Consider the following 10,522-nt stretch of genomic DNA (forward strand, 5'->3'; position numbering starts at 1 on the left):
TTTTGTTTGTTGACATGTACATGCGAATCATATAACATTACGTGCTTATTTAGCAATATAAAGTAATGTAGTGTAAGTTTTATACACAAAAATTTTCATGCTTTCCAGCCACCAGCACACTTGTTTTCATGCATATTTATCAAGATGGGAAATTCAGTAATTGGCCTTTCTTTCAGCGATTGTACCCTTTGATAACTAATTTATCAGTTGAAGTAAAGGATTCTTTCTCTGTTTTACAGCAAAATTGTGAAACTATTAATGTTTGGCAGGGCCGTCTTCAGAGAAATTTATCAGCATTGAGGTTTGACATTTCGACACGTTGTTGGTGTCTTTTCTAAGGGATAATATCATTTACGTCTTTTCTTCTATTTTGGGTAGTGTACATATTACGGTCATGGAGGGTAATAGCTGATACATAAAGGCATATTCTACGAAGATCCAAATCCTGATTTTGGTCCAAATTTTTAGACCTAACAGAAAAACGTTTCCTCACCGGTGTTGTAAATCTAATTTTATATTGGAGCGAAATTGTAAATTTTTTACAACTCGTATAACTTTTGGTCTATTGCTGACTCAATTTAGAACAGCGAGAAGATCGTTTTAAATTTTGCAAGTACGGTGGAGTGATATTTGACAGGAAAAAACAACAATAAAAGTGATGAAGTTTGAAAAGCTATCGCCATTTCTTTAGCTAACTAATTGTGTTATACATTCTTTAATCCATCTTAAACTACACAGAACGTAAAAATGAATCTCACATTCGGCGTAAACTGAAATCCGATGTATTTTGCCATTAAATAAAACGTAAATAGCCTACACCGTTTTTAAAGACATATTTTTACAACAAATCAAACGTAATAATCAAACCTTTAAGTGAAATAACAAGTAATTCGAAGTGTGTAAAATTACTTCGATTTTTTCACTTGGAGTTAAATATGCATTTCTCATATCTGGCATAAACAAACGAAAAGGCGTAATCGAACTATCTTTTGGTTTATTTAAATCATGCTCCGTTTAATCGATTCGCATCAGGTAATATTTACATCACTGCGGCGGATTGATCTGAATTGAACTATTTCGCCAGTTCTATTTTCAATTTCGCTGAGAAACAAAAATGCACAAGGGAAACGCAAAAGTGTTGCTGGAAACCACAGCAAACACTGAAACCATCAAGTTTTTCACGTTACTAGGTTTTTAAGAGTTTGTTTATCGAGGCGTGTTAACATAAAACAAACCAAATCGAAATGTAAGTGTTTTTCGATCAGATTGGATCTATTTTTGTGTAATTAATGATCAACTAAGACAAGTGGCATCATAAACTGCAGCTACATTCTTGGAAACACTTTTCGCTTGCCGTAGTAAATTTGGAAAGGAAAGAGTAAGGAGTCACATGTCCCGTCTTGTCCTAGATCTAAATATAGACCACCGTTGAAGATGCCTTAAGTTTGAATATATACCAACTACTACCCTCCATGACCGTAATATGTACACTCCCCAAAATAGAACAAAAAACGTAAATGATATTAATCCCTTGAAAAATCAGAGGGGTTGTGTACAAGACAGGACCGCATAGGTGACGTAGGACTTTGTAAGTCTTTTTCTAGTGAGGACAGAAACATGTATCATGTATGCATGTAGCATGTATGATAGCATGTATGAAACGGCGAACATGCGCATCCATACAGGATAGGACACTGTACGAACCGTTGCTTTTCAAGAGATGGCGCTTTTCTAGTATGTAGCAGTAAAATCAAAATTTCTCACTTATCTATGTTTACATACCTGAAAAACAGTCACTACAGCACGATATATCCGAAAGCACTTATTATTTAACTTTCATGCACCTCAGATTTTTCTTCACAGAATGTTAGTATTGGTTAAAACGATTAATTTAAAAAAGGTCTGAAAATATTCTATCTTGGGTTTTTTGAAAACCTCAATTTTTAAGTATACATAGGAGTCATTTTCTCTCAAGTGACCTTACCCGTTGTAATCGACCACCTCCGATTTCAACCAAATTTGGTATAATTGTTCATTCCAACCCTATATTTAATTTCCCACACTCAAAAAAATCGACACGTGGCATCCACGTGAAAAATCATGTAAAATTCTGTACAGCAACTTACGTGAACTTCATGTACTAGTTAATGGGAAAATTGATAAAATTTACCGGGATTGCACGTAAACTGGTTAGTATGAGTGCGAGTTACCAACAATTCACGTGAATGTTACATGAAAAGTGTGATGGATGAGAATTACCTATGTTTTCACGTAAACTTGACGTGCTGATTTTTTTGAGTGCAAAGTTTTTTACGGATTGATCAATCCCCCTTGCAATCGTAGAAAAATCATTGATTAAATAAATTTAACCTATTTTTGACCCATTTTTATTAATTTTTTGCATATGAAATATGGGCCTCGATTTAGGTAGGGTTGCGATATTGGCAACATAGGCGACACGCATTTGTTGCCAAATTCGAAATCTTTAGACCATTTAAACTATTCAGAAAGTTAGTTTTTCGAAAAAATTAATCAACGCAGTTCCATTTCGATTATCTTTTTCGAGAGCATTAGGCTTGTGTCTTCACTTCAAGCCGTACCGCCCCGAAACAGCAAGTGGATTTCTCTTTTCATGAACGCAGCGAACGCACACGAATTGCCCATATACAGGTATTGCTCCGGCTGATGAGCTCTGAAAAGTTCTAAATTTTTTAACTGTCAGAAAAATTAATTTTCGGGTTCGGTTCGGGTACGGGTTCTTATTTTTTTTAACCGGATACGGGTCGGGTTTGGGTATCTCTATTGAACACATTTAACACTGAAGATGATCTTGTCGGGTCAGGTACCCGTTCGGGGATTAAAAAAATAAATTTGCACATTCGTGCCGGGTACGGGGTTTTATTTTTTTTTCTTAATCGGATACGGATCGGGTTCTGGGATTCAAATTATCCTGTACAGGGATACCTCGATATAAGACAATTTATAATTTCTAAAAGTTGTCTTATATCGAAATTGTTTTATATCGAAACATAGTTTTTTCCAAAAAAAAAATGCATTAGCGGTCGCTAGTTTTGCTCTATGTTATGTGTTTACTGTTTTTGAACTATTTATATTGTTTGAACTATTAGTGTTTTACTACTATTGGGGTTATTTTGAAATAATGAACATCTTCATGGCGCCGATTTCAGTATGGAAAATCAGCTCTGGTATCGTTACCAGCTATGTCAAAGGGATTTGTTTCGATATAAGACAAAAATTGTCTTATATCGAATTGTCTTATATCGTGGTTGTTTTATAACGAGGCTGTCTTATATCGAGGTATCCCTGTATATGTATATCCTGTATTATTACTGTATATGGCCTTTACAGAGACTGTAGATTACAGAGGCGCCGAGACACTCAAAATCCGCTTAATTTTGAAACAAAACGGAGAGTACCATCATAAATAAAGGTGACTCTCCGCTTTCGTTCAAAATTTAGCGGTTTTTGAGTGTCTCGGCCTCTGTAATCTACAGTCTTTGTAATGGCCTTATACGCCATTGCTCAACGGAAACATAGAGAAAAAGAATAAAACACAATAACAGCCATATCAACTAATAGAAAACAATACCCATAGTCAGACTGGCATAAAAAAGTGTACCAAGCCCTAAAGACACGTATGCAAGGTAATATGGCAGCAGCTATATACATAATTTGGACACTTACAACAAAATCCAATGGAAGTGGCCAAATTATGTACAGCAGCTGATGGGATCCAAAATAGGTCGGTTAGCATGCTGCTTGTTTTGTGATATTTCATCATTGAAAAATTCACTTGGACGTTGGATAGACAAATCACATACTGATTTATAGATAGCGTGATTTATATATTTTGGACAGGCGTTACGCGTACTCTATTTTAGACTTTTACGGCAAAATCAAATGGAAAATGTCCAAAATAGAGTAGGCATAACGCTTGTCCAAAATAGATAAATCACCCTGTATATGAGGTATATACAAGAGACTGACAACCCTATCCTTACTCTATGTCTTTGACAGTAGCCAACATCTACTGCCGGCGTGGGTATTATTTGCAAAAATCTATTGAATCTATCTATATATTGAAAATAATACCCATCTGCCAGCATACTGGCTTTGCAGAGTGAAACGAACAGAACGTATAGCAGTGTCATGCTGTCTCATTTACGCAAATGGTTAGATGTTGACTGCATAAACATGGCTGCCTAGCAGTACCGTGGGTATATAGATATACTACAGCTTGAATTCGTTAATTGGGTCACAACTGTACTCCAACGATTCGCTAATTAGGCCGACTGACAGTTGTTAGAAATTTCTAAACTCAAAAATTCAGTAGAATTTAGACATTCAAGTTGTCAACTAATGTTCATGGCCCAACTAACGAACACCAAATTAACGAACCATCCAGTTAAAGCGAATCATGTATATTCATTATTGAGCGTGTTACCAGCTCGGCAAAATCCGGGTGGTACCTTCGCGCAACGTAGTATATACCGTTTTATATGACAGGCGACAAGATAACGTGCTGATATTGATATTGCGCCTTCCCGTGCTGGTACTTTAACAATCCACAGATGACCCCACGGGAAAGCAATATCAATATCAACAATGTTGTTATTTCGTAAAATGGTCTAATACATCGAAGTCTCCAGAACTCAACACTGGACCTCGATTCGCATATACACAGCAAAGGACGATAGTACTAGCGCCATCTCTTATCTGAAGAGAGTTACTACCGCTTATAAGTGTTAGTGGTCGGAATCATCTGAAAAAATGTATGCGTGTGATGTTGATGTATATGATATCATGCAATGATATCAGTGTAGTTGTGATGCTGTGAAGAGTGATGGCACATATGCAACCTAAAAGTTACCACCGTCATCCGTAGAGGGCGTACTAACCCTGTTCGTCGAGATATGTCAGAATGCCTAGTCTTGTGCTCTGTTATCTTCGATTATAATAATTCGGAATACAAATCACTAGACAAATCAGTAACGCACATTGCATGCAAGAAAAATTCAGGAAATATCATAGATAGAGCTGAAGGCAGAATTTTTGTTCCCAAATCAAAGCCATACTTTCACCACTAGATAGCACTGGTATGAAGAACAGTTATTGATTATCTCCAGACAGGACAGCATATCAAGGAAACTTGGTACACATATTTATTTGATATAGGACACCGCCTCTAGTTTCTGATAAGGCGCAAGTGTTTCATCATGCGCCATGCGTGAGTGTATGCCTGAAACTATCAATGTTTCTCTGTTGAATACAACAGATGTCGTTACTTCGTAACGTATATTGTACATTTGCGTAACAGGTGAATTTTGCGCGACAATAAATTTACTGAACTCTCTCTCTCATGCATCTCAGTTTCTTTTGTGTTTATCGCTAATCGCAATATAACCTTTGACACCTGAAGCAATAAATAGTTGGTAAACATTGTTTTATTTATTGCGTTCATGTTGCGAAGTTTAATTGTTTCGAATTGAAATGTCGCAAACATATCAGCTCCTAGCTCTCCGCCAGGCTTTTCATAAAGCCCTATAAATGTATCTTTATTAGGCTTTAGCTTTTCAGGGCTCTCGGATGACTGGTAGTAAGATGCTATGGAGAGGTATAGGAAATGTTTGTTTTTATCAAAATTAAGCAGAAGTCATGAAAATCAAGTATAACAGAGTAACTGTACCACAAATATAATATGATTAGTGATTGTTTTTCAGGTAGGTAGGTATAAATAAGTGAGAAACTTTGATTTTACTACCACTAGAAAAGTGCCATCTCTTGAAAAGCAACGGTTCGTATGGTGTCCTAATATGGATGAAAAGTAGTAAAACCATCATAGAAAATATTTAATCATCGCCTGCTAAAACAGCAGATACATCTGCAGTCAATTTTATATGTTCTTTTTTGACGTAGGACTACGTCTTTCAGGAAGGTAGTTGGTATAGGGTGTCATTCCAAAAAATCTTTCTCGAAAAGTGGCCGGTTTTGAACGCTAATAGCTTAGTGGTTTCCCGATCGATTTTCAATATTCTTACACCAATCGATTAAAAAATCTTCTAAGAATTGGCCCAAATGAAGAAAAGTATGGATTCTTGATGTTTAACTATTGAAAAATTGAAAATAATGAACCTATGTTTTACCAGTATAATCAATATATATACAGTACCGCCCCGCTAATCCGACAAATTTATAGCCGGATTAGCGAATTTTGACTCGATAATCCGACAGTCAAACTGACGTCAGTGTGAGTTTGAAATGTGGTTTTGTTTACATCCGTACGTAAACAACTCCGGAAATTTTTGAAAATATTTGTCGTAAGTACGCAATAACTATGTTTTATACTCGGTAATGCCCAATTTCGTCAACAAAATACTTTGAAATTCTTAGTTAGCGTCGAAATAAGCGCAGCGCACATCAGTCTATTGAGAGTAGCAATGAAAATATTATAGCCATGGCACAAGTGAACGTAGTTAGAAGCAGCACCATGTACCATTTCCATTTAGTTAGAACGAGTGCCATTTTGACTTTAACGGAGACGTCAAACGAAGGTAGTGTTCGATTGAAAGAAGTCAAGTACAATACGTTTTAATTCGGAATTTTCCGGAGTAGCGAGATCCGGACTATTGAGTCGTCGGATTATTGGGTGTCGGATTAGCGGGGGGATACTGTAGAATGCCAGTGTCGCTGGTGTTTCATGGATACCGTGGACCCCCGTTCGTTTGACCATTTTTAATCTGAACCCCGCTGGTTTGCACGACGTGCAAATTAAAAATGGTTCAAATGTCATTCTCAACATAACATCATTTGTTTATGCAGACAATGCACATAAACACGATTTGTTTGTACTGACCTAGCGTGTTTAATCGGTTTCACATTTCGTTTTCCTAAGGATTTAGATAGAAATTCGATCGGAAAATGCAATATTCGCACTTGCAACTGCCGACTAAAACAAGCCACCAAAACAATAATAAAGAGCAGGGCGGCCAGTTCACAGCGGTTTCAGCATATTTCGGGTTACCAGTTGTTCAAATTAAAAAGTAACCCCGTTAGTTTGCATGAGGAATCGTTCAAACGAACGGGGGTCCACTGTATTTTGGTGGCAAACATGTTGCTGGTTCGTGTCTTGAATGCGGGAACTACATTGTCAAATGGCCCAATAGAAAATTTTCCTGCCGATGAAATACCCCAAAACGATCAAATCGGGTGGTTTATCCTACGTGATTCACGGAAAAGCAGAACGATTTTTTATTGGGTTGCCTTTTTAGTTTGACAATCAGATTCCCGTTTCGAATCGATCACTCACACATATGCGCATACAATGTAAATACATAATTTTCAAATGTGTGATGTTTACCACGAGCACTGCAGCGACACTGGCATTCTATATATATATATATTGATTCTACTGTTTTACCAGAATTCTCGCTTCGTGACTGGTTGTTGGAAATGACGTCATTAAAGTGGAAACGCGTTTTCACGCTTCGGCTTATAATTCAGTCAATTTTCGATAGATTTCCAAGATATTTACACCAATTGATCGGAAATTCTATTTGGAAAATATTGAAAATATAGAAAACTATTGATTTTCAATACGCGTCATTGAAAAATTGAAAATAACTCTAACTCGGTCGTACTAGAAATTGTCGCTATGTGATTGGTTAGAATAATTTGCAATTATTATCAAACAAGTCTTGGTACAATTCAGGAATCAGTTGGTACAATTCAGTTACAAGGGAACTAAATGAAATTCTACTATTTCTCCTTGATTGCTATTTGCCTTGATAATTCCTTATTGTGCTCAATATTCAATAATCATCACGTCACGTTTAGCAAAACACCTCTAGTAACTTCGAAGAAAAGTTTGTTCATTTCTCCGTCGAAACGGACAGCCAGCTGCAGATTGGTCTTCTCGTTACCACCCAATCTTCCCACCTGCGTGCGGATAAATTCAAAATTCTATCTGCGAAATTAATATGACTTATGGGCGCACGCAATTTTTCTTTGGCAGCAAAAGGCGAACGGCTCACTGGTATATTTGCTCTTTTGTTCAGACTGAAATTGAAATGCTCCATTTTATTCAACGTAAATGAAGAATGAAGGACTACGAAAAATAGGCGGGACCGATTCTTGTCGCTTGCTCTGGTACATAACACGAGGTAAGTCGGCGAACAGCATTATTCAAACGCTAGCTGAGCTACTACCAACATATTACTGGCATGTCTAGACGCGACAAAGGAGAAAGCATCAAGGGCAAACGAAAGTCACGCTCGAGTCGTGCACGTCTGCAGTTCCCGGTCAGTCGTATTCATCGGCTGCTGAGGAAAGAAACTATTGAAGCTGGAGCTGGCTGCTGTGATCGAATAATTAACTGCGGAAGTGCTGCTCACGACAACAAAACGACCAGAATTATCCCACGTTGCTTGCAGCTGGCCACTTGGACGGGAATTTCATCGTGACTCATGACTATACACGAACGAACGGTGTCGTCGATCGCATAGTTGCTGTGGCTTTCCGGTTGGTTCGTTGCAACAAGCCGTTTACCGAAAAGAAAATTACGTTAAGTGCGCTAGTGCAAGTTTATTGCAAACTGGAGTTATGATAATCAAACAATCGGTTCTTTTAAGGACCACACAACAATTGAAGAGTTTATTATATTTTCTTGTCCAGTTAATACGATAATAACACAGGCAACAAGGGAAAAGTTCAATTTTTCACCGTTGCGGAGGACTAACAAATGGCGGGAATAAGTTTTATGGTCACGAACGACAATTTCTACCACTTCCAAATAGAGGTGTGCGCCGCCGCCGACACTTTTGCACGCGCCGCCGCCGCCGATGATTTAGAACCGGCGCACCGCCTGGGTCCTTTTTCCCACGCCGCCGAAGCCATTTACCCACGCCGACGATATAGCCCAACATTGACAGAAATGCGGGACAAAATGTTGACAGCACGTAGTGAACCCGTTTTGTGAATTCATTCAAACATTGTAGTCGTTTATGTCACTTTTTGTTTGGGAGATATGATTTTTTTCCGAGGCGGTGCGGGTAAGACCGGTACCCCTTAATTTTACTAGATAGCATCAATTAATTGTGTTTTTAAACGCTACATATGTTAGTATTCATTATTTCAGTTATCATGACCGATATGAATCGTCAATTATCGAAATATATAACAAAAAAATGCAAGTGCCGCCGAAGCACAACTGAATGTAATTACTCGCGAGTAGGTTTTAAGCTCTAATTCTCAGAAGGAGTTTCAAGTTCATTTTTAGTCTGCGGCCTACACGCCTTGGATGATCGGTAACTCGTTTACAGTCTTTTACAGAGAAAACAGATGTTATTCAATGTTACGGCTGTTATGGGTACCTCTTATATACCGTATATACAATTATTGTAGATAGACGTCTATTGAACTAATTGTTTTATCTTGGTGTAACTTGAAGTCGTATAACCCATTATACGTTTTCAAGTCAAAGGACTGGCCACTTTGCCGGTGGATACGGAACTAGCTCGGTTATTGAGGCTCAAGTACATGATTTGACTTTTATCGTGCCTGTCTTTGAATTGTAATGTGATTTGTAGTATCACATAATACGTTTGGTTAATTTCAAATTGCGTCCATTTTTATATTCCCTATTTATCGAAAATTACGCTGGCCATATATTCGGAACTGATTAGCCGAATCCAACCATAATCAATAGTGACATATTGGACATTGTTGCTTTTCATTTCGCTGTTGTAAACTAACTGGTGCCAAAATTAGATGCCGGTCTTACCCCCATACTAATTTCCAGTGTTGCAAACCCGCACTCGTGTGGTCTAATTTTCTCACACGCGCGTTTTAATTTTAACGAACACGCCGGCATGAGTATCTGCTACGGATTCTCGGTCTTATTTTTTCATGCACTGCGACAAGTTTTTGCGAGTGTGTATTTAGCTATCGGTTACAGTCGCCGCTCTCGCTCGCAATCCAAGCAGCTGATGCCGATCCGCGTGTCCGCGTGTGTAAGTGAGGGCGTAAGGTGAACGGAAAAGAAAAATATGCAAAATAAGTATCCATATATCCTAGTATGCCGCTAGCCCGCACGGGCTGTTGGCTTCTCACAAGTTGTTGGCTTTGTAAGCGGGCTGTGCCGAAAGACATTCGAAGCTGTGCGGTCGCTAGTAAGTAGGTAGCAGGATGTATGCACGCCATGGGCGTAGCGACGGAGGGGGGGGGTGGGTTTGGGGGCTCAAACCCCCCAGAAGAAATTTGTTCTACACTTTTAAGCTTGAAATTTCACACCCAGCTGTTTAGAGCACAGGAAAATGTACGAAGCTGGTCGTACAATCCTCGTCCGCGTCATCAGCAGCTAAAAACCGGGATGGTTCGTGCTATTTTAAGCTCCATTCAACTCGCTATTGGATTACTCGTCGCCCATTTCCCAGGCGTCTCTAAGGTCGTAGTTTTTTTACTAAAAAGTGTCGCATTAGACGTGGACTAAACATCTCGAACGTTG

This window comes from Sabethes cyaneus, chromosome 1 (genome assembly GCF_943734655.1).
Source record: "Sabethes cyaneus chromosome 1, idSabCyanKW18_F2, whole genome shotgun sequence".
Lineage (NCBI taxonomy): Eukaryota > Metazoa > Arthropoda > Insecta > Diptera > Culicidae > Sabethes > Sabethes cyaneus.